Source organism: Artibeus jamaicensis, unplaced genomic scaffold, assembly GCF_021234435.1.
Source record: "Artibeus jamaicensis isolate MK-2021 breed Jamaican fruit bat unplaced genomic scaffold, CSHL_Jam_final contig_797, whole genome shotgun sequence".
Taxonomy (NCBI): domain Eukaryota; kingdom Metazoa; phylum Chordata; class Mammalia; order Chiroptera; family Phyllostomidae; genus Artibeus; species Artibeus jamaicensis.
The window spans coordinates 23,782,958-23,807,606 of record NW_026521977.1 but is presented as its reverse complement, the minus strand read 5'-3'; the positions used below and the strand labels follow the sequence as shown (position 1 = coordinate 23,807,606).

The window sequence follows — 24,649 nt, the reverse complement described above, 5'->3', positions numbered from 1 at the left end:
ATTATGCTCTAAAATTCAACATTCCAAAATTAATTTTATATCAACCAGTGTAAGGCAATGGAAAGAACATGAATATTAAAGCAAAGCGGTCTCAGGCTGAATCCTGTCTTTATTATTTGCCAAGTAGATACTGTTGGGCAAGATGTGAACCCCTTTTTTTTAGTTTTTTGGTGTGTTTAAATGGGTTTTAAAAACTTACATTTGAGAGTTTTTGTAAGGAGTTCATAAGATACCTATGACAGAATTCAATAAATGTCTGTTCCTTCCATCCCCATTCATACATAGTCCTTTGAGCAATTCTGTGTTCACCATAGTACAGGATAGACCTGACAAAGACTTTAGATGGTGCCTTGGGAGCTGTTGGAATAGAACTTGGCTGTAGCAGTGTAAGTTTATTTCATTTTATTTTTACAAAAACACATTGGAAAATGTGCTTCACATTTTTACTGAAATATTGTATTAACCATTCTAAAAATGTAGAAATGAACTATCCACATATGTTTAAGAGCTGTCCAATTCTCCTCTTTCAACTGCCAAACAAATAAATTATGTTTAGATTCGTCATTGCCCCCATAGCAACTCAAATCACCAGGAGCTGAGCAGACTCCTGGCGGGTGGATTTTAATGATTTATTTATGTATTCATATAATCCTTCCATCGGATGCAGACCACATGCTTATATGCCTGAGCTGAATTACATTGATTTTTTTCTTGCTCCAAACTCTGCTGTTTAGATTTTAATCCCTGATTTTAATGCATTGGTGCCAAAGGGCACCATTAGTGCTGTGAGGAGTTGAGTTTTCCTGAAATATTCAATACCTACTGCATCTATCCTCCAGAAAAGAAAACAATAGTACCTTTTTCATTGGTTGTGACTTCATTTGAAGTATGGTTTTTAATTTGAGACACTTTGGGGTTGCAAAAGGAGATAACAGGATATTTAGACTGTGGAGGATTTAGAACAAGCAGAACAGAAACAGAATCACAGATACAGAGACTATTTTGATGATTGCCAGATGGGAGGGGGGTTGGGCAGATGGTCAAAAAAGGTGAAGGGATTAAGAAATACAAATGGGCTGTTAAGGAATAGTCATGGGGATGCAAAGTACAGGAAAGGGAATAGAGTAGCCAAAGGACATGTACTCATGATGCATGGACATGGGTAATGGAATGGGGATTGCTTGAGAGAGTGGGGGGCTGGATAAAGGGGTGCAGAGAGGGGAAATCGGGACAACTGCAATAGTATAAACTATAAATTATCATTTAAATTTTAAAAAGGAAGCAGAGAAAAATGAAGCCCTTTATTAATATCTAAATCTGTGATGTTCACTTTGAAAAGCGTTCTCTAACGTTACATATATTCTCAAAGCACATTTAAATTACTTCAATGGGTGCAATAATAAAATGACACCACAAAGCAGGAGGCAGAGTAATGAGATCAATTATGCCGAAAGGATAACGAAAGACAGACCTACTCAAGAAGGAGCCGACTCAAGAAAAAAGTCATGGGAGCAGATATTTATAGCACAATGGAAGAAATGTTGATAGAATGTTGCACAAAGCACTGTAGGAAAATGGAAGGAGGAAGCGTTCGTTGTGCTAGAGTTGCAAGGGGTTGAGGAAAAGAACAGAAGACTTTGTTTAAATCTATGTTGCCTTCAAAGCAACATATTCTCCAGGTGTTCCTAGAACAACAACAACAAAAACCCACTTGGACTGCACTTTGAAACATGTGGCACCCTGACCTTGAGCTATTTAATTCAGTGTTGTAAAGCGGTGTGGGCCAATGTGTTTCTCTGTTTCCCTGAAGTAGCCTCTTAGTTATGCCATATATGTAGCAGTGGAAGGCTGGTGTATGTTTCAAATCTGTGCATTTCCAAAGAGGTATACAGACAGAGGCAACTGGATGTCTGGAAGGTGGGGAAAGTGCCCCCCACCCTGCCACTCTTCCTCAGACTGGCTGGGGAATGAGAGCAGGCTCTGAAGACAAAATTAATTCTTCTTGGCAGTTTTGCCCAGGAGAAGCTCTGAAAGGAAAGGAAGAAGGATGGTGTAGGGATGTCCATCCAAATGAGCTAGCAGAATCAGCTCTTCAAAGAAAGCCTAGGATGAGGCAAAAGTAGATTTGTATTTGTGCATAGGTAAAAAAAGTTTATTCTTGTATTATTATTATTATTGATTCATTATTGAATTATTTTTATACCAACAACTGTAAACCTTAAAAATGATGGTGCCAAGCATGCAAGCTACCAGAAAATTCAGCTTAAAGAGAATGCAGGTGTTTCTTTGTGGGCCCTTATTTTTCTCCTTGCACTGTGTTTTATGGGGTGACTAAGAAGATTCAGTCAGAAGTACAAGTTTCCACAAATTTAAAGTTATTCGCTAAGTTAAAGTCAAAGCCATTTTTAAAAATCACATTTTTAAACTGAGAATAGCTTTAGACATTGGGGGACAGGGGGAAATCTCTTTAACTTAGAAGGGGTTTTTAAGTGTTGCTAAAGGACGAGCTTCTAGCACATAGCTCTGCCTTTTCAGTCTCTGCTCACTGGAGGAAAGATCAAAGGAAAGAGCATGGTCTTCGGAGGCACACGGTGCTCTGCTTTCAAACACCAGCTCCTTCCCTTTACCAAGTTGGTAGCTGACATTTAATGACAGCTTACTGTATGTCAAGCACAGTTCTAAGGTCTTCACACATAGAAAGAAACTCAGTAAGACACAGATCAAGCTGTTGTAAGGCAGAGACTGGAAGTCCAATGAGTCAAGCAAGATGTAGATTTCATTTTTCTTTCATGTTCACAACAAAGAGGTAAGGGAAGAGGGCAGCGGGGGTGAGTTTCTCCACCGGGTTGTCCTGGGACCCAGCGTTCTTCTGTGGGGTTGTTCTCCATCCCGTGCGGTTTAATCTTCCTCTGTGTGCCCTCAGCTCTCCGAAACCATGGCCACATTCAGACTGCAGGACCAGCAGCTTCATTCACAAATGTGACCCCGGAGTAGCATACATATGTCAGCTGTGGTTACATTTTGTTGACCAGCGCTTAGTCACAGGAGCAGCCTTGTCTGTCACAGAGAAGGAGGAGCCTGGACTCTGCCCGGGTGGCCATGAATTTTGCTAAGGTGTAGGGCATGGGGCCACTTTATTGCATGATTCCTGAGATGGCCATTTCTCTACTTTACAACTGGAAATGTCACTCCTGAGGTTGGGTAGCAGAGCAGGGCTGCTTGGGACGCACTACAAGAAAGAAGGGAGAAAGGATTATGGGGAGAACATAAGCAATTTCTATCATGGTGTGTTCATTATTTTAACTCTCAAAATAACCTACCAATTTGATCTTCAGCTTTTACAGGCAACTCAGTCTCAAAATTCAGTCTTCCACAGACCCCGTGCCCTTAATAACGGCAGTATGTCTTCTCTGCCTCAGAAACTAATATTGTTCTACTGCTTCAGTAATTAGGTGCAGGAAGTGCATCAGCATTATTAAGAACCTACTACATTCAGGGATCTGTGCAGTACCTTGTCTTGTTTTATTATTTGTGTCTGTGTGAGTGCTTGTGTCTTTTTTTTTTCCAGTAGGGGGTGGGGCAGCTGGATTAATGAAACATATGTTGGAGATTTCAGCCCCTGGCCAAAACGGGCCCTTTCTTCAGCTTTTTCACTGTGTGGAACTTTTGTTTCTAGTATGTGGGAATAATTTCTGTTTGCAAGATATATTCCCCATATTGAACCTGACTATTTGTTTCATCTCTTTCCCATATCTCAGAACTTTTTAAACTCATTTTTACATTCCAGATTGATAACCTTGCTAAATGTTGCTCGGTGAGTTACATTAATCTTGCTAAATGTTGCTTGCTTGAGTTAAGCAAGGTGAAAGTGGTTTCTGTAAACTTCCAGTGACGTCGCAGAGAAACTTCCATGGAAAAATGCCCCAGGCTGCCTTCTCCCCAGGATGGGGCAATGTATCAGCCGCAACAAATGGTCTCTTCTTCTGATATGGCCTAACCCTTACCTACTTACGTTGGGGGCACTTTATCATGGGAGAGAGAAAAATTTCAGGACATTTTGATTTTTTCTTTTAACAATTTTATTTCTTTATGATTTTTAAAATTTAATTATTGTTTGACTACAGTTTTCTGTCTTTTACTCCCATCCCAGCCCACCCCCCCAGTGATCCACACCTCCCTCCCATTTCCGCCCCCTTTAGTTGTTGTCCATGTGTCCTCTATACTTGTTCCTGTAAATCCTTCCCCCTTTTCCCCCAAATTTTCTCCCCTCTACCCTCTGGTCACTGTCGCCCTGTTCTCTATTTCAGTGTCTTTGTTTTATTTTGTTTGTTTTTTTAGTTGTTGTTGCTAGCTTCCTGTTAAAGGTGAGATCATATGGTATTTGTCTTTCACCGACTGGCTTATTTCACTCAGCATAAGTCTTTCCAGTTCCATCCATGCTGTTGCAAAGGGTAGGAGCTCCTTCTTTCTTTCTGCTGCATAGAATTCCATTGTGTAAATGTACCATAGTTTTTTGATCCATTCATTTGCTGATGGGCACCTAGGTTAATTTTTTCTTTTCTTTTACCACAGAAGTTTACTATTCTTTGTTCTTTTTAAATTCATTGCATACTATTTTTAAAAGAGTCATTAGTTTGTATATGCATGCATTTTGCATTTTTTGATTATCTTTTGTAAACAGGCAGAAGTCATTTAAAAAATAAAGATACATGGAGCGAAGCAAGGAGATAACTGTCAATGGTTTGGGCAGTTTGGTTACACAGGGCTGCTCTTTGATGCTTGTCCCTGTCATCTCTCAGGAAAGCTCCATGGACAAGTATTCCTTTTATTTCTACATTCTCTCACCTCCATGGAAAACAGGACACTTGGGGGGATGGGTACTTTACAAGTACAGGCTGAAATGCAGCCTGCTTCCTTAGCATCCGGCTCTGACCCAGGACTTATAAACTGTGAGGCTTTGGGTAAGTCCCTGAACTTTCTGTCTCTTGGTTCGGACCTAATTTGCAAAATAATATAACAAAATGGAACTCAAGGCAGTTATTGTGAGGATTAAAGAAGTAAATGGATGTAGCACTGCCTGGCACGTAGTTAGCAACTGATACATTTTACTTATTCACCGTCATTTTCTTCATTGTCCTGTTCATGTGGACTTGGTTAATAATTGTTCTCTTATTCCTGTGACGATGCACTGGTTGCCATGTGTATTGGTTTGTTGACATAGGGAAGTTCATCTGCAGCAGGTGAGTTATTCCCTCCTGGTTTCTGCTTTGTCTACTTCAGTGTAAGATGGACAGGAGGCTTTTAAATAAAGAATAGGTTGAAGAACCCAGACATTGTTATTCTTTCTATTCAGAGACTATTTAGGCTATAGTCAGATGTAATTGTGGGCTTAAAGATAAGTTTAAACACTTATGATAGAAGGAAAAACATGTTGAGATTGTTATTATTTTCCATGTCTGCTTGGTAACTTAATTGGCCCCAATATGTGGTTGAATATGTTCTCTTTAAGAAGCTTTCTGCTTCTTATAAAAATTCAGGAATTGCTCCTAGTGACCTTAATTTCTAGTTGGTGAAAATGGCTAAGGCATACATTAAACATGTATATATAAATGCAATATACATATTATAATTGGGTAATTTAAGTAATTTCCCCTCTGCAGTTGCATATTGAGAAAATTGAGAACCTAGTACGAGTTAAAATAATTGTGGTGATGAGGCAGAGATTGTTTTGAGGTAGGTTTTTTATTTCCCAAACTCCTAGGTATGGGCAAGGAAAAGTTTATACAAGTATCTGAGCACTTAGAATGCTTTCACTTCAAACTTGAGGATGGAAAAGCTGGATTCATCACTACAAAAGATTGCCCCACTGTGCTTGGACTTGGGATGGCTCATTTGTCTAGAGACTATAAAGCACGATGCAGAGAAATCACAGTGCTCAATTCTCCTATTTTAGGAGTTGAGGATGTTGCTGGAATATCTTACATAGAGCAGTTCACTTGGTATTTCCAGAATTTTTAAAGTAATTTGCAGAATTATTTCCAGTAATTTTAATACAGAGTACATCTGTTGGTGTTCTACCCAGAGCCTGCTTTAACAATCGGTATCTCTTCTGGCTTTTAAAATGGAAGGAGATTTATTTTCCACAGAACAAGACGTTCAGAGGGAGACTGCTTTCTGTTTCCCTCACTGGTTCAACAGCAGTATCAAGGACACACACCTTTCCATCATTTTTCTCCACTGTTCTTCACTTGTCACCTTCATCTTTAATCAAACTCCCCTTCGGTCCCAAGAGATTATGACAGTTGTAGGCATCATATCCGAAAATGACATAGACCAGGACAAAAGAGTTTGTCTCTTCCTTGAGTTTTTTAAGACTAAGGAAAATTTCCCCAGAAATCTTCATTAAGACTTTCTTTATGGTTTATTGGCCAGACTTGTATGTTCACAACAATCAGTGGCAAAGGAAATGAGGCAACCATAATTACCTTTGATAAGTCAGGATGCATTCTGTGAGGCTGCTTGAAGAGCTGCATAAATGAGGATAGATACCTGAATAAACCTGGGGTTTACTGGGGAACTAGAAAGGATGGGGATAAGGGTGTATGCATTTAGGCATGAACAGTATCTGTCATGCTGGGCATCTAGCAAAATACTCATGTTCTTACTTTTGTGATGCAAACAAAGGAAGGAAGAAAGGAAGGAAGGAAGGGAGAAAAAAACCTGCATGATATATTTTGTTTGGTCTTCAGTATTCATCCAATAGAATTTGTCTATATGTTTCTTTTGATTCAAGGTATAGCACAATAAACATGTTGTTAGACCTAGCATTAGAATTATATTGTCAGAAACTGATTAGAATTGGGTGGCCACTGTTTCTTTCTTGGCAAGGGGTCAACTCATTGCAGTAATGTATTAAATAGCCCTTCACAATAGAAGAGCCAAAAAAACAATGTCCCTTGGAAATAACATTCTTAAATAGTGTCCAAATTAATGGAAAGTGCCTACACTAATGAAATAAAACATAAGGGCTTTGGCAGGAGGTGATTGGCAGAAGCACCCAATGGCTTGATACATCTGTCTCCTGAAGACATAAATGAATTCCTCCTACAAAATAAATAACTGTGGCTGAAGCTAAAGCACTGGTCTAAAGAAAATGACTTGCTGCCTTCTGGCCAGTGTACCTAGAACACATTTTTTTGACCTGATTTTTGTGCTTACTAAATTCAGATCCTGACTCTAAAAATAAGATAGAATCTCCATCTGTAGTCATGAATACTTTATTATTTAGTATTCAGTAAAAAAATATAATAAAGAAGTATTGTATCTTCCTTCATGATTTATAAGGATTCAGGAGTGGTAATTATATAGTTAACTGATGAGTTATTTTAAATATTTTATTGGTTCATTTATTCATTGATTCATTTATTCATGAGTTTATGTAATTACTTAAAAGTATCTGTTCAATAAGTAGCATAGACAATAGGTAGAAAATAGATAGGGGGGGCAAGAATAGTAGAGGAAATATAGAATTTAAAGAACTTGAGACACGTGGTCATAAACTAAAGGGGGGAATGGTGGGGGAGGGGGTGTGCAGGTGGAGGGGAATGAAAAGGGGAAATAGAACAATTGTAATGGCATAATCAATAAAATATATATTTTTAAAAGTATATGTTCTTTTCTAGACACAGTTTTGTGCTGGGCACATCTCGGTTTGCAGGGTTCAAGGTCCTGGGTTTGGGTCACGTGTATAGCAGTAAAAGAAATGAAAGAATCCACGCTGTGAAGCCCTCAGCTTCACACTTAACACTCCTCACAACCATGTAGGACATTTCTCAGTTCCAGGTACCAAAAATGGAGGCTTAGACATTAAATCACCTGTTCAACATGATTCTTACTGTTGTTGGTGATCTTGGCATTGAACTCATGACTGTTATTCCAACCCAGGGATTTTTCTACCATGAATTGGATTGTGTTCTACCCTAATCACAAATTTACCCTTTTCTCTAGATACCCAGATACCTTTAATAGCAGTTCTGTATCATTATTTCTTAGATCTCTCTCTTCAGAATGTGTGTGTAGGTTCAGACCATTCTATCCGAACTAAAAGAGGCATACATCTCAAAGTTGAAGTTGACCAGTGGTAGAACTAGGAACCTGTGCATTCACATATATTAGACTTACCCTTAAGAAATGAATAAATGGACTCTGAGTGAAAGCCTCTGAACTGTTTTAGAAGTAAAATATGTGAAAATGATGAGACTGTTACTGTCATTCTCTTCTTATAGATAAGACAACTGAGAGTTTTAGAGATTAAGGAACAAGTCATAGGTCTCTCACCTAGAAAGTATCATAGCTGGGATGAAAAATAAGATTTGTCTGATTCTATACAAACATACACACCAATCTACTTCTTTGCTTGATATTTAGCCCAAAACACCTAGTAAGCAAGCATATAAACAAACAATAGAAAATTGTTTTGGGGAGTCCTGGTATATCTCTGGTTTCTAATTTTGTCTTTACAAAATCAAACATATTCTAGAGACATAAAATTTTTTATTACTCCTATTGAATTATTTAGTCCAGAAGTAGCTTTATATAATTGAAGATAAAAGTATAGATTGTGAGTCTAGGTGAATGATAACTTTGGAATTAAGCACAGAATGCTTCTACAACCCCAAAAATTATATTTAGGAATTGCTACTATCTGTATACATGCCAAGTGGCATTCTTTACAGTTGAGGATTAGGTGAAATTTTTCTGAGCCCAGTTTTTTTCTCTCCAGTGTCTCGGACATCTCTAATATTTCATTCAGACATCATTAATGTGTTTACACAAACCATTTAGTAGCAAAGAGTCACTTAAGGTATGGAGAGATGAATCTATTTATGAAAAAAGAAACTTCCTATTTATGAAAAAAGAAGTACTGATGTTTTATCTAGTGACAGGTCTATATGAAAGCGCTTTGGCAAACATATTATTTATGTAAATAAACATAGAACATGCCATATATTTTAATACATGAATTGCATAAAGCTTTTGATTGCTTTACTTTTATTTCTGATACGTTCTTCACTTTGACAGTATAGAGTCTTTTAATTCTGTGTATTAAGGGTCATAGGGACAAATAGAATCTATCCTAGGCCCACATTTGTAAGCAGGGCCAGTTTATCTTTGCCATCCTGTGGGTTTCAAGCCATCTCTGCACCACACAGAAATCATGTTTAAAAGCAAAATGTGGTAAATATTTTTAGGAAGGGCTTCTTATGTTTTGCCTTCTCTTGGAACCCTAAGTCAACTCTTGACCTGTTCACATCCTGCCAGGAGAAAATGGAGTCTTTCTGTGCCGACCTGGAGCTATGAGGTGTGTGGCAAGATCATCGGGGGTGCTCTGTGTATGTGTGTGTGTGTGTGTGTGTGTGTGTACATGATTGCTTGAACTGATTGGCGGTAACACCACCATCACAAGGAAATGGTTGTTTTCTGAGTTAACCAGTGCTTTCTTCACCTGTCTCTTTTCATTTGTCTTTAGATCCCATGAAAAAGATAGGTTACCTAGAGATGATAGTCAGATGCAGGATAGAGAGGTATAGAAAGATATACCTCTTTCTATATAATAGGTTGAATATAATTATAAATGGTCTTCTATATAGGTTGAATATAATTATAAATGATTCATTGAAGCTCAGGGAAACTGAGTCCATGGAGCTGATTAGAAGCAATGTCCAGATGCCTGAGATACCTCCTAACCTTAACCTCCAACAGGGAATTTCCATGATGCATGTGATATAGAGGGCAAGATTAGCATGTCCTCTGTTGTGTCAGAAAATGCCACAGGAGAACAGCAAGAAATGACTCACGTGTCAAAGTACCCTAAGGGCCAAAACCTGTGTGTCACAACTTAAGCCCTTTTAAATGAACATAACTTACTGGTGCCCAGCAATTTCTTTCAACTGAAGTCAGTTGAAAGGAGACCTATTGGTGTAAAAGGAGGAGGGGAAGGTAATTTTCTTATTTCTTATCTCAGGTATACAGGCCCCTCAACCTCTGAATGGAACTGTTCTATGAATGGAACTGTTCTATAAATGCGTATTTCTTCGCATCTCGGTTACTTTTGTTTTCATTCTGTACACCTTTGGGCATAGGGCTGAGGGCAGTGCAGGGAGGGACGGAGTGTGGAGGATTGGAAATATCTCTGGTCTTCTGTACGTATCTGAGTGTGGCTCACGTTTACAGAAGAATGAGTACAAAAGAATCTGCTGTGTACTCTGAGGTGCTTGCTGTTTGTTATCAGAGGAGAATCTTAGAACAAATTTTCTTCACCCACTGAGACGTTAAATGACATCACATAATTTCTTAGTTATCCTGATATTTAATTACTTCCTCTTTACAGGAGCAAGAATAATTGCTATCTCATAGTAGTATAATGATGGAGTATAATTAATGAAGCTAAAACCAAAAAGAGGCAACCAATAAAATGGGGTCACTGAAATTATGGTCTTCTATAATTTATAGATCATGCATACTGGTTCCAAGCGACCTCCTTTCTGACTGTTGAGGAAGAGCTGATTTTATCTTTGGACTTCTTCCTTGAAAAAATCTTTTAGACCTATCAAATGCACTGCTACTGCTTATAGTAGCCCAGTGAGAATGACAGATTTTCATGGATTTGAAACTAGCTAAGCCTGAAAAGACAAATCTGTCTCACTTTTAACATTTTAATTAAAACCTCAGCTCAGGAAATAAGTGAGGCTATGCAGGGACAGTTCACTTCTGAGGTGAGGAAACATCTTTCATCACAAGTTGGTATTAAAATCACAATGGTTCTGATTATTAGTTCAAACAAATGGTCAACCAGTCTGCAGAAATCAACCACCACAGATGCCTTTCAATCGTCCTGCACTAGATCAGGAAGAGAAGAGTGTCTTAGTAGCCTGACAGGCAATATCGTACTGTCCCTGCTTCTGTATTGAATTGAGTCCCTCTGATTTTGAAATTTCAAAATAAGTATTACTTTTTTCATGAATGAGTCTTGGAGGAAAATAAAAGCTGGAGAGTCACTGCATATTTTGCTGAACAGAGCATTTTAAGATGGTCTATTTAGAAATATTGCATTACTTTCATTTAGTTTTCTGAATGCATTTCCCAGCAAAGGTCATTATGTGTGTATATATATTCATACACACATATATACAATATATTTCATATATATTGTGTTGGCCAAAAAGTTCACTGGATTTTTTTCCATAGCTCTTAGTTGTCTTTAACTTCATCCAAAAACAATTTTGATAGAGTGTATTGTGACAACTGTCATATCAGCATGAATTTCAAAAATAAAGCTTATCAAAACTGACAAATTTTTGTGTAGCCATTTTAATATTGAAGATGGAAGAAATACAGAGCATTTTTGGCATATTATGCTTTATTATTTCAAGAAAAGTAAAAAACAGTTAAACACATAAAAAGATCTGTGCAGTGTATGGAGAAGGTACTATGACTGATTGAACATGCCAAAAGTGGTTTGCGAAGTTTCATTCCAGAGATTTCTTGCTGGAAGATAATCCACAGTCAAGTAGACTGATTGGGATTGATAGAGTTGTCTCACAAATAAATTGAAACATTAACTGGGAAAAATCAATATTATACCACGCAGGAGATAGTTGACATACTCAAAATATTCAAATCAATAAAGTTATTGGTGAAAATGAAAAATGTACATTTTATTTTATGGAAAAACTAAAACTTTTTGGGCAATACAATATATAATTATATATAACTTGATTTTTTTGCTGTCTTAAACACAGAGAAAATAGTATATTTTTCTTTACTCTGACATCCAATGACTTTTGATCTCTCTTTGAATCCAGAGTATAATTTACATTAGCAGTCACTTTAGTTTCACTTATAAAGTGTGAATTTAGTGCATTTTATAATATAGTATATAGTTATTAGAGAATGAGGCTATTTTAGTTCCAACCAAAGGGTTCATTAACTGCTGTGGGGCCAGTACTCTTGGGCATATAGGATGGAAGGAAGCTGTCACCTCTCTGTGGTTCCCGTGATCTAAAGCAGTGGTTGTGAACTGGCCCTCCTGTCTGGGGACACTTGACAGTATCTAACATCATAGTTGGTTGTCATAGTGGAAGGGGGGATGCTATTGGCATCCAGTGAGTAGAGATGCTGCTAAGGCACAGGACAGCTCTGGTAAAAAAACTTACATAGCCCCAGAAAATCAGTAGTGCTAATGTTGAAAAACCTTGTCCATGAGCTGAGAAACATACAGGGTCCCACATAAGTAGCATCCTTTTTCCATGACAAAGTTTTTTATTACAAAATCATAAACATGTAATTCTGTAACACAGTGATATCACACTCAAGCACACCATATGACATTATAGGTGAAATGTTCAAATTAAGACTATAAACTATTACACCCATATTATTATCCTACCAAGCACACTCAGCGGGCATTACTTCTGCCCCACCCTGTCTAATGTATTGTGAAATAAGTGCTATTTTAGGAACCCGATCCAAGTGCTGCAGCACCTCAAATCAGGAAAACTGGAAGTGGCGAAGTGTTGAGAATCTGTGTGCAGACAGTGGCATTGGGGCTTGGCCAAGAAGCACGAGCCCCATGTAACTGGGTGAGGATAGGAAGGAGAGAACATTCTGCGTAGAAGTTCAAAGATGAGTGAAACATAGAAAGCAATTCCTGCCACAAGGCTTTTAATGTAGGCAGTTACTACTGAGGTTGTATACAAATTAAGTTAATAACCCAACTCTATATGGGAGCTTTTTTCTAATATATATAGTTAAACCATATGCTATATAAAAACTTTCTAAGGGACAGAAAATCATGTTCTGCTAGCAGGGGGGAGCTTTCCTAGCTCCTTGGCTGCAGTTTTCCCACAGTACAGTCAGTATATCTACAGATGGCTAATGCTTCCTCTCTTCCAGACCCTCTTACAGCTGTAAGTCCGGGAAAGGACTGCACACAAGTTAGAGCCATTTGCAAGAAAACATAACCCCCATGTCTGAACAACCCAGCATATTAAGACTTTCAGCAGGCTGTCTGACAGGAAAAACAAATAAGCAAACAAACAAGCAAATAAAACAAGGAGTGAGTCAGTATTTATTTCTTAATATGGCTCACGGTTTTGTGCTGTGCCCAAAGTACAGACAGACTCTGTATTGTCAGTCCCACCGCAAGGGCGGACTCATTGTGTGACTTTTGATAAGTGCTAGAATCTCTGTCTGCTTCCATTTTCTTCTTTAAGTGGGTATAAACATTTGTGTACTATAGGATTGTTTGAAGATTAAATACCATGCTATTTTAGACTGGCATGTAATTAGGCATCAACATTAGTTCTCTTCATGTCCTCCATTGTGGTCCCACAGCATGGGAATTTGTTTAAAGACCATTCCTGTGTTTTGGGATACCCTAGAAGCAAGATTCTGGCTTCCCAGTTGACAGAAAAGACATTTCCAAGGACAGCTTCATGATGGGAAAATGTGAAGTGTTGTGGGAAGGTAACAAGGTTAAGAACCATTCAGTTAACAAAATTAAACAAGTGTGGTACACTCAATGGATGCACTGAAGATGTCTTGAAATGTTGATGTTGATGGCAAACATGATGAATTAAAAAGGTTAATATTTAACTTAGAGGAGAAAGAAGGAAAAGAGAGAGAGAGAAGAGAAGAGAAGAGAAGAGAAGAGAAGAGAAGAGAAGAGAAGAGAAGAGAAGAGAAGAGAAGAGGAAGGAGTTATAGGACCAGGAGTGGGGGTGGTTTGAAAGCAAGCAAGATTAGTGTACATTAAAGAAAAATTCATCTCTTTTTTAAAAGATTTTATTTATTTCTCTTTAGAGGGGAAGGGAATGGAGATAAATATCAATGTATGGTTGCCTCTCATGTGTCCCCTGCTGGGAACTGGCCTGCAACCCAGGCATGTGCCCTGACTGGGAATCAAACGGTGGTTGTTTGGTTCACAGGTCCGAGCTCAATCCACTGAGCCATACCAGCCAGGGCAAAATTCATCTCTTGAGTACTTAAAAGACAACTGGAAACTCCACCTGTGCAAAATCACTTTAGCCCCTGCTGAGCAGTTGGTATTATTTTTCTAGTTGTGTGTTTAAACCTGCCCAGATTTCTGATAGGTCGAGGTAGGAATAGTAAACACAGTATTTTCTGCTTTTTATGAGTATAAATTTTAGATTTATATATACATATATATCACATATATACCTTTTATATCTAATGTTTATATTTTATTTAAAATTTCATTGGATAGTGAATTTTATTTACTCTTAAAGAATGAAACCTATAGTCTAAAAAAAATGGAAATGAAAGTATGATACTTCTACTTATAACCTCCTATATAGAAAGTGACTTGAGGGTTCAAACTAGAACAATGAAGCTATCAGAAGATCTATTTCAGAAGTGTTTTAGTTAGCATCTTTCCTTCTGGTACAAACATTAAGGGTGAAGGAAACCACATGCTTCTGTTCATATTTCTCCTACTAATAGGAGATGAGATGACTTTCATCATGGTTAAGTTAGAAGAATGAATCTGTCATATATATCACCTCAAAGAAGCATCCCAATGAAATGTCAATGTATCATTTTTCACATCCCTTAATTACCGTGGAGACTAAGTACTAAATCAAAAGTTTGCAGAAAAATTGCAAAGTAATATTGAGTATTTGGGGTCTCACAAAAGGTTTACCAATTCTTTCATTGCCTTTTCCTCTTTTCCCTAACAATGATTAAAAAGTTAGAAATTTGCTTATTTAATAATCTATGTTATACCCTGGCTGGTGTGGCTCAGTGGATTGAGTGCTGGCCTATGAACCTGAGCATCACCAGTTTGATTCCCAGTCAGCACAAATGCTTGGGTTGTGGGCCAGGTCCCCAGGAGGGGGCACATTACGGGCAACCACACATTGATGTTTCTCTCCCTCTCTTTCTCACTCCCTTCTCATCTCTCTAAAAATAAATAAATCTATGTCATGTATATGAGAATTTTAATATAAAAGAACAGTCTTCAGACCTCTAAAATAGAATTTATAATAACAATATAATTAAAGTAGTTAAAATAGTATCTATAAAAATAGTGTCTATAGTGAATGCTAAGCTCCAAACACAGTGAATGGTAGAAGTAGTATTTTACTTAATAATGAAAACAAGCCCTGTGAAAAGATAGTTTTATTATCCGCATTCAACAAATGAGAAAAATAACCTTTAATATAGGTTAAAATGTGATTGAATTCATGTAGACAGCAAGGGTGATGAAATTGATTTGATTGGTCAGCAAATCTGTAATTTTTAAAAATGAAGTACTGTAGCTTCAAATGAAATAGAATAAAATAAAATAGAATAAGGAAAAATAATATAGGAAAAGATACAGCAGAGTGTAATGAAGTTGAGTGGAGTGGAGTGGAGTGGAGTGGAGTGGAGTGGAGTGGAGTGGAATGGAATGGAATGGAATGGAATAGAATAGAATAGAATAGAATAGAATAGAATAGAATAGAATAGAATAGAATAGAATAGAATAGAATAGAATAATCACATGTTGTAAAGTTTGATTGGTACAACATTGCTTCCAGTTTTAAGAGTGGGCAATAGAAAAAGAGATGAGAAAGAGAGAGAGGGTGGGGGAGGGAATGAGAAGGAAAAAGAGGTGTTGCATTGCATAATGAAAGTCTTATGGAGAGATTTGATACAGAAAAAACAATTTGAAGCAACTACACTAAAGAATACTCTACCCACTTCCCTCCCATATCGCTACTACACAATCCAAACAAATCAATATAATTTTACTTTGTGTGCTCCTTGCTGATGCTTGTATTATTTCAAGGTCTGAAGGGATGAATATGTGTGGCTTCTCAGACAATTCCATTGGGTTACATATGGAGAAACAGAAGACTGAATAGATTGACACCCACTCCAAGATGGCACAGCTAATTAGTGGCGCATTTGGGACTAGAATATGGGTATCCTACTACTGTTAGGTGTTGTGCTTTTCATTATTTTTGCTTCTTTATTCTTTTTTTATCCTAGGAGGTGAGGATAGAAAGCCTCAGAAGTAACACGTTGTAAGCTGTCAATACCTACTTATGGGCTAGTGTATCTGTAACATATGTGGACCTCCACAGTGCAAGAATTACAGCAGTGACTATGTAGTACACACCTGTTTGGTGTAGGACTACATTTAGCTACTAGCTATGCTTCTTGTTGCCTTGGGCTTCTATTACAGATGAGAAAAATGTATTTATTTATTTATTAATAATATAGTAACATATATGAAAGGTGAAAAAGCCAAAATATATTTCAAGGGAAATGTACAGTTCAGGGGAGGGAGAGGCAACTTGGACTTAGGTGAAAAGTAAGGGGACCATGAAAGAGACAGCACAGGTGTCCTTCTTAGGCAGCCTCAGGATATGCCCAGGTTGATGAATATCTGGTCACTTCAAAAAAGCTTAATGACTTAATAGAGAAAAAAACAGGAATACCGCAACAAAAGTTACAAATAAAAAAGCTGAAGAATAAATGGCTCAACTGCCGGATGAGTCTTTAGGGGCCTACTGATATTATAATGTAACATCGGGCTAATTGTTCATAAGCTGTTCATTGAAAGAAGTATAGTTATTCCAAAAGCACATGTTAGGAAATCCAGGCATAATGGACTACACCAATATCTCTAGTATAACATAAATGGTAGGAATTCATATTTTAAGGTCAAAGTCTACCTTTTCCTCAAAGCCCACTTAAAAGTCAGCCCACACTGAAATTTATTTTTTAAGAATCTCTCTAACATATGAATTGCTATGTTATACTTAGCACTTAAATATTGTCCTAATTTTTTAAAATGTATATTTTATTTATTTTTAGAAAAAGGGGAAGAGAGGGATAAAGAGAGGGAGAGAAACACGGATGTGTGAGAGATCCATCTATCAGTTGCCTGTTGCATTCCCCCTAACAAGGGACCGGCCTGCAACCCAGGCATGCGCCCTGACTGGGAACTGAGCTAGCAAGCTTTTGGTTCACAGGCTGGCACTCAATCCACTGAACCACATCATCCAGGGCTGTCCTGACTCTTTGAAGCAAATTTCTTATTTGTACATCTCAACCAGCTACTTTAATAGATTGTAAACTTTTAGCTGTTCTCGGATATTTCTAATCACATTTCTAGTTCTCTGCAAAAGCCGCATGATAAATACAGATTGGATGTTTGGTTAACAGATGCAGCCTTTTTTTTTTTTAGTATGGCTACAAAATTATTAAATTAACCCGACAAATTCTCTTGCTTTCTTATGCTATTAGCTACATTCTACCAATTACTATAACTCTTTATGTACTTGGCACATTCCCAACTAGCTTTTAAAATGCTGTGGCACATAGCAACTCTTACACTCAGGTGAGCACACTGTACCAAACACGGTGCCCACACCTCAAAGATATCGAATGAATAGCTGTCAAATGGAAATTTGACAATTTTTTTTAAGTAAGCATGGTATATGTAGGTAGCCTAGCAAGGATGAGTGCATGGAGGTCTTGCAGTAAGCCTGTAAGCCAAATGAATAAATGACTCATGAACTCTAACTTTTGCTATTTAGTAGCTGTGAGATGTGGTCAAATCACTTCCCATTTGGGGCACTTCATTTTCTCATCAGTAGCATAAGGCATTTTGATTTTGGTTTTAAGAATGTCTTTCTAACTAATTTTGAGACTCTAGGAAGGTGTTTCAGGACCTCCGTGAAGAATGAGGTTGTTTCTTATCCAATGATAGGTATTTAAATGCTTTCACTTAGATGGGACCTAAGATATTCTCTCTATATAAATAGCTCTACTGCTAAAATTGTTTGAAAAATTTCAGTGTAGAGCACAGTGTGGTATTTTGCTTATCTCAAAGCATTTTGTACACCTACCACTTGAAACTCATCTTGCTATTATATTACTGTACAAGAACTTGACAAGAGGTCCTACACTTCCAGAAGCCACATTCAAATGAATTTGATATTAATTTTTTGGTAACATTGGAGGCAATATTGATTAACTTCAAAGGAATATAATAGCTTTTTTTACTACAGAGAGAGATGTATATTAATCTGTCACAAATGCAATGAGTTTTAAAGAATAATAGTTTTTTTAAATTTTAATTAACTTTTTTATTATTATGCCATTACAGTTGTTCTATTCCCCCCTTCATTCCCCTCCATCCTACCCCCCATCCCCACCATTATCCCCCCATTTAGTTTAGTCTCAAGTTCTTTAGATTCTATATTTCCCATACTATTCTCGCCCCCCCATGTATTTTCTATCTACTGTCTATGCTACTTATTTTCTGTACCTTCTCCCCTCTTCTCCTCCTCCCACTCCCCTGTTGCTAACCCTCCTTGAGATCTTCATTTCTGTGTTTCCACTCCTGATCTAGCGGTCCTTTTAGTTTGCTTTTGTTTTAGGTGTGGTTGTTAATAACTGTGAGTTTGCTGTCCTTTCACTGTTCGTGTTTTTTTTAAATTCTTTTTCTTAGATAAGTCCCTTTAACATTTCATATAATAAGGGCTGGGTGATGATGAACTCCTTGAATTTAATCTTATCTGAGAAGCACTTTATCTGTCCTTCCATTCTAAATGAAAGTTTTGCTGGATAGAGCAATCTTGGATGTAGGTCTTTGGATTTCATGACTTGGAATACTTCTTTCCAGAGCCCTCCTGCCTGTAAGGTCTCTTTTGAGAAATCTGCTGACAGTCTGATGGGAACTCCTTTGTAGATGACTGTCCCCTTATCTCTTGCTACTTCTAGAATTCTCTCCTTCATTTTAATCTTGGCTAATGTAATGATGATGTGCCTTGGTGTGTTTCTTTTTGGGTCCAACTTCTTTGGGACTCTCTGAGCTTCCTGGATTTCCTGGAAGTCTATTTCCTTTGCCAGATTGGGGAAATTCTTCTTTATTATTTGTTCAAATAAGTTTTCCACTGGTGGCTGTTCCTTTCCCCCTTCTGGTACCCCTATAATTCGGATGTTGGAGTGTTTAAAGATGTCCTGGAGGTTCCTAAGACTCTCCTCATTTTTTTGAATTCTTGCTTCTTCACTCTTTTCTGTTTGGCCATTATTTGCTTTCTTCTGGTCCACTCCATTAATTTGAGTCCCAGTTTCCTTTTCATCGCCTTTGGTTTCCTGTGCAATTCCATTCATTTTAATTAGTTTTGTCTTCATATGTTTCTCTAATTTGTGGCTATAATCAACCAGTTCTATGAGGATCCTGATCACTGGTGTTTTAAACTGTGCGTCTGAGAGTTTTGCTATTTCTTCATCGCTTAGATTTATAGGCTCTGGGGCTTTGAGATCTTCTTGAGCCATTTTTGGTCTGTTCATGCCTGTTAAGTATGAGGAGGGGAGCCTTGGACTGCCAGGTCGCTGGGTTATGACGCTGTATGTGGAGGCGGGGTCAGAGTAGGGAAATGGTGGCGCCCTCTGCTGCTGCTTGCCGCTGGGGCCTGCTGGGGCCTTCTAATCGCCCATTTCCTTGCTTCTCTATCTGTGCTTGAATACTCGACCACAGTCGACCGGCAGCCCTGCTCCCTCGCTGTTTCCCTGCGGTCGTTGGCTGGGTCGCTCACTAGGTCCAACCCTGCACCTGGATTTCATGCGCCTGCATCTGTCTGACTGAGTTTTCCTGTGCAACCCCGCTCCTCCAGCTGCTGGTTTCGCCCCTCTTACCGGTCAGGCTGAAGAATTTGTTGTTAATCAGATTTCTGAAAAGTTCAATTTTCTGTGTTCTGGCTGTGTTTTCTGTTGCTAATATTTAGTTGTCTCTAAACTTGGTTGTGTGAGAAAGCACGGCATTTCCACCTATGCCTCCATCTTGGCAGAAGTCCCCAAGAATAATAGTTTTTAACATACTGGAATCAAATATATTCATTTGTTTTCCTCACTTCATATTCTTTCCAGTTGAGAGAGCAGAACTCTGAAAACATGTTATTGACTTCATTCATTGAAGGTGATTTGGATTTGTTGCCCTCTCCCCAGACAATTTATACGGCAGATAAAAATGTATGCTTTGTTTGGTCTATTACAATGTTGAGATCACTACTGATTGGTGTTTATTAAAACACTATAAAATCAAAGTGACTAAGTCTGAGCCATTCAGCTATGGCTTAGCAACCACGACAATATAATAGTAAATAATAGTAGTACCAATAATAATAATTAAGAGGCCCATTTAATTTTATTTGTTGACTACTAGAGCCAGTCAATGATTTAAATATACAAACTTATGTATTCCTCATGACCTCCTCTGGGATACGTTTCATTATTATAAGAAAGGAAAATGAACACCTTTCCCAAAGTTAATAGTATGTGAGGAGTCAAGATTCACTGAACTTGCAATCTAATAGGCATGAAACTAAAAGGACACATAGATATCACGCAGGCAGGATAAAATGAGTGCTGTAAGAGAGACTTACACAGGTGTCATTTTCTCTGAGATTGTCCATCTGTGTCTTGACTGGTTCATTACACGCTCCATGTTCACAATACTGCTTTTGTCTAGAATTTCTGGATTGGCAGATCCTTAGAGCCTCTCTAGCACTTCCCTCCATTGCCAGGATCTCTTTCTATAGCATCCCCCAGAGCGGGTCACAGAGCCCTGTTACTGCACACCTTTAGCACTAACTACACGCCCTGCAGGCCTGGAATACCTGCTGCTCAGTTCCTGTAGAGAGCAGTTGAAACAAACTGGGTTTCCCTGTACCTTCCATTCTTGGTTTTGCCTAATATAGCCTATTAAAATTTTATGATTGTCATTTTTCAACAACCTATTTCTTCTCTGAGGCCACTATTTGGGTCTTTTCCATCCCCCCGAGCCTTCTTTGGGGGTTAACATTATAGTGTTTCTATGAAATTAAAACTATGCAATTATGTAAGCTGTTTAGGAGCATGCCTAACACATAAAAAGCACTCTGTATAGATGGTAGTAATCATGGTACTAATAATAACATATGTGTTACTTACTGGATCAGACATTATTTATAGAAATTTTCCTCCTCTTGGTTGGTCAGGCTTTATATATAATTGTTTAGATATAGATACCAGTTTTCCTTAAATATGTACAGCTAAAAAAAACACAATTCTTCAGGTTCATCTGTGTACATTATTAAAATGAATCTCAACTAACTGAATTCTGGTTTAATTATTAACTTAATAAGGACATTGGCAGGGGCCACTAGTACGTACATGAAATCTGGGTTCTGCCTTGCTGAAGCATATACTTAAATACCCTGTTAAATACCTAAACAACTGCTGGACTTTCTGATTGCTCCTTAAAAAACAGTAATAATGAAAGATGAGAAAGAGAGGGATGGAAACATTTACAATAAATAAATAGAAGCCATTTGAAAGATACCACCCTTTATAAGAGTGTTAAGTAAATGCGGTTGAAGTCTGAGTAATGATCATAACAGCTCCTCCATTTCCAGGTGGGATCCTCCTTTTTTCCTAAGTTTACCAACTCTTTGTTTATTAACCTAAAAAATTATAATAAACTATAAAGTTTTCACTACAGACAAGGCCAGACAGTTAATTAAAAGATGCTAAAATAGGCAGCTCCCTCTAGCCTAGAGTTGCTTTTAAGGTTGATTTTGAATGAGTTGTCCAGGCAGGGAGTCTTCTAGGATGAAATGCACCTTTGTCTAGGGTTAGGTCAGGGGCTGGACTGACTTCCAGGGCTCCAGTGAACCTCCAGGAGAAATGCCTGAGGCAGGGCACAGATGGAGGAAGTCTCCAAATCCCCTTGGGAGAGGGAGGAGAAGACTGACCATCAGTATGAACTGATATTCAGTTGCAGCAAAGAGTATGCCAATGGCTGTTCTCCCTGCTTTGCTTCTCTGTTGGTGGGTATCACTGACCTATGCAATTGTGAATTCTCAAGTTCAGGTACAGTATCAACAAGCTGGAACACCAGTTGTGCCAAGTGCCACTTATATGTCTTTCCATCTTTTTGTATGTTGCTTTGGAAGAAGAATGTTCTAGGATATGGCTCCTAGTTATGCAGAATAATGACATTTTCAGGCTGTACAGAATCTTGTGTCATCTAGTCCAATCACCTCATTTTGCAGATCAAGAAACTGAGGCTGAGAGAGAAGGGACTTGCCCAGAGTCACTCAGCTAGTCAGTGGCAGACAACAGTGGAAACCGCGGTAAGTTGTGTGGCCTCTTTTGGCTTCTTTTTCCAATCTATGAAGTGGAAATGAGAGATAGGTCTGCACAATCTCTCTAAAATTCCTTTGTATTCTAATATTTAATTTTGGATTCTTAATTTCCAGTGTGATTTATATTTTGTAATCATCAAGAAGCTTTTCTAAAAATAGTGCACTTATCTCCCTAAATAATCGTGTTCCAGCATTTTGATGAAGACTAAAGTTCTAATGAATGATTTTGCATTGTGTACATATACCTCAGCTTATGGCATAGATTTAAAGATTTTGAAAACACACCTAGTTTTGAATATGGTTGATAATTTACTATATTATATCCTAACAATGCACACAATTTTAATAAAAACTATAGTAAATGCTTCATTATTGTTCATTGCCTTATGTTGTTCTGCTCACTGATGGAAAGTTCAGGTCTCATGAATGAGTAAAGATTCTGGAGAAGGACTGCAGTACAGGACAGACCTGCCCATATTGATTTTAGTTAGTTGAAAACTCCATTGCTTTTAAACAAGGGTTGGATTTTTTTTCCCTCTCATTTCTTCAGCAGGCACATTTTAGACAAACTGGCAGCAAATTCATTACGTAATGGCAGCTGTCACAGCTTTCATCAAGCATGTGCTTGTTTAGGGTCTCTGTATGGGGTAAGCTGGGTTGTAAGGGCAAAGGAGTCCAAGGTAACTTGGACTTGGGGTTTCAAGTAATTGTCTCCATGGAGTTGGAGAGGCATTTAGTAGGAGCAGGGAACTTAATATCTTATTTATTTAAACTCATCAGATGTAAATCTTCATAATCTTGTATAACTCCAACTTATAAGTATTAGTATCCATTTTCCTTATTAGGCATGTGAATTTAATTTTTTTGAAGTCCAGTTTATAATGCAGAGAATTCTGAGGTTTGGGAGTTCATTGGTTACAGGAAGAAGCCTTTTCATTGTGTGCAAGGAGAAGCATCTTTACACCACTGGGAATGAAGATTCTCAGACATTTATTACCTAAATGACACTTGACAAGTTATGTGTGATGATGTTTACAAGGATATCAAAAGGATCAAATGAGATAACGCATATGAAAGAAATGTGTACAGTCTAAAACATAACAGGAATCTTTTTACACTGCCTATTAAGGCAAATAGGTAGGTGTATAGGAAACAGTGAAGGGTAGAGAAGGAGAGGGTGTGAGAAGCAAATATAGTAATTTTCCAATAAAATCACAGCTTAGAGCAAAGAGGCTACTGGGATGCAAATGAAATATTGCTGCTAGAATATTCAATATCCACGCTCTGGATATTGTTAACATGCAAATCTGATTCAGTAGATTTGGGGTGGTCTGCATTTCTAAAAAGCTCCCAGGTGACGTCGATGCTGCTGGTTTCCAACATCTTAGGTATAAATTCTTATGTCCTCTGATGAACCAATATAACCAAGAGTCAACTAAGTATCTTCCCAGGGAAGGAATCAATTTGTTCACATATTTGTTGGGACGCATATATCAAGGAATACCACTCAGCCCAGTTATGTCTGCCCCTCTTCCTCATCACATAATAAACTTTCTGTACTTTCTGGTTTTATTATTAAGAGTTGCAAAATCATATTGTTTCCATTGGTGAAAGCTTCTGGCTGAAAGATGGCAACAAGAGAGGGGTTTAGACACAACAGAATTAGAAATGAACAAGACCTAGGGAACAAACACATTGCAAAGACAACTGTTGAGTTATTTCTTGTTCCTTTTTAGGTTTTAGCAAATAGAGATTTTGCATCTTGCCCTAAGAATTTTAGACATATGATTGGTTGTCTTAACTCCCCTTTCCCCTTGGCCCTTTGCATATTTACATTGATTTAGATAGCTCACTTTCCTAATATAAATATGAACAGGAAGAAACCATGTGAGATGTTTCCTCTTTTTTATCATTTCAATTCAATTCAACACACACACACACACACACACACACACACACACTAAGTGCTAGGTTCCAAAGTAGTGTACTAAGCACTGGGAGATTCGTAGGAATCATTAAAGTAGCTTCCAAGTATTCTCAGTTCACTTTTAGAGGATACAGGCATAATAACCAAATACAAGGCAGTTTGGGCTTTAAAAACCTACTAGGTCTGGAAAAACTTGTTAGAGATCTGATAGAAATAGAAATTAGTTCTGCTGGGAGGGGAGTTAGGAAGATGTCATCCATGCAGGAGAATTTAGAATGTGGTCATTTGTACGTGGAGGCCAGAAGACAGCTGAAGGCAAAATGGGTTATCGTAAATTTACAGAGGAAAGCAAAAGCAAAGAGACACAGATTAGCATAATTTGGCTAACACAGTGTTGAGATTAAAATATCATCTTTTGGATTCAGGCTAAAGGTTATAGTTTGTGTGGGATGGTTGGTGGTAAGGAGGCCTCGTAAGGGTGGCGTTTCAGCTGCAGCTTCTGACAAACCACAGT

At 37.9% G+C, this 24,649-nt stretch overlaps 1 protein-coding gene across 3 annotated transcripts in view; it reads left to right on the top strand.

Annotated features, from left to right (window-relative positions):
- The window catches only part of LRRC4C (leucine rich repeat containing 4C), a 463,927-nt gene that overhangs the window by 319,771 nt on the left and 119,507 nt on the right, over positions 1-24,649 (top strand). For all 3 annotated transcript variants that reach the window (XM_053672948.1, XM_037166262.2, XM_037166263.2), the window contains one exon: positions 22,116-22,196. The gene's annotated coding sequence lies outside the window, so the exon portion shown is untranslated. The remainder of the gene's footprint in view (positions 1-22,115; positions 22,197-24,649) is intronic.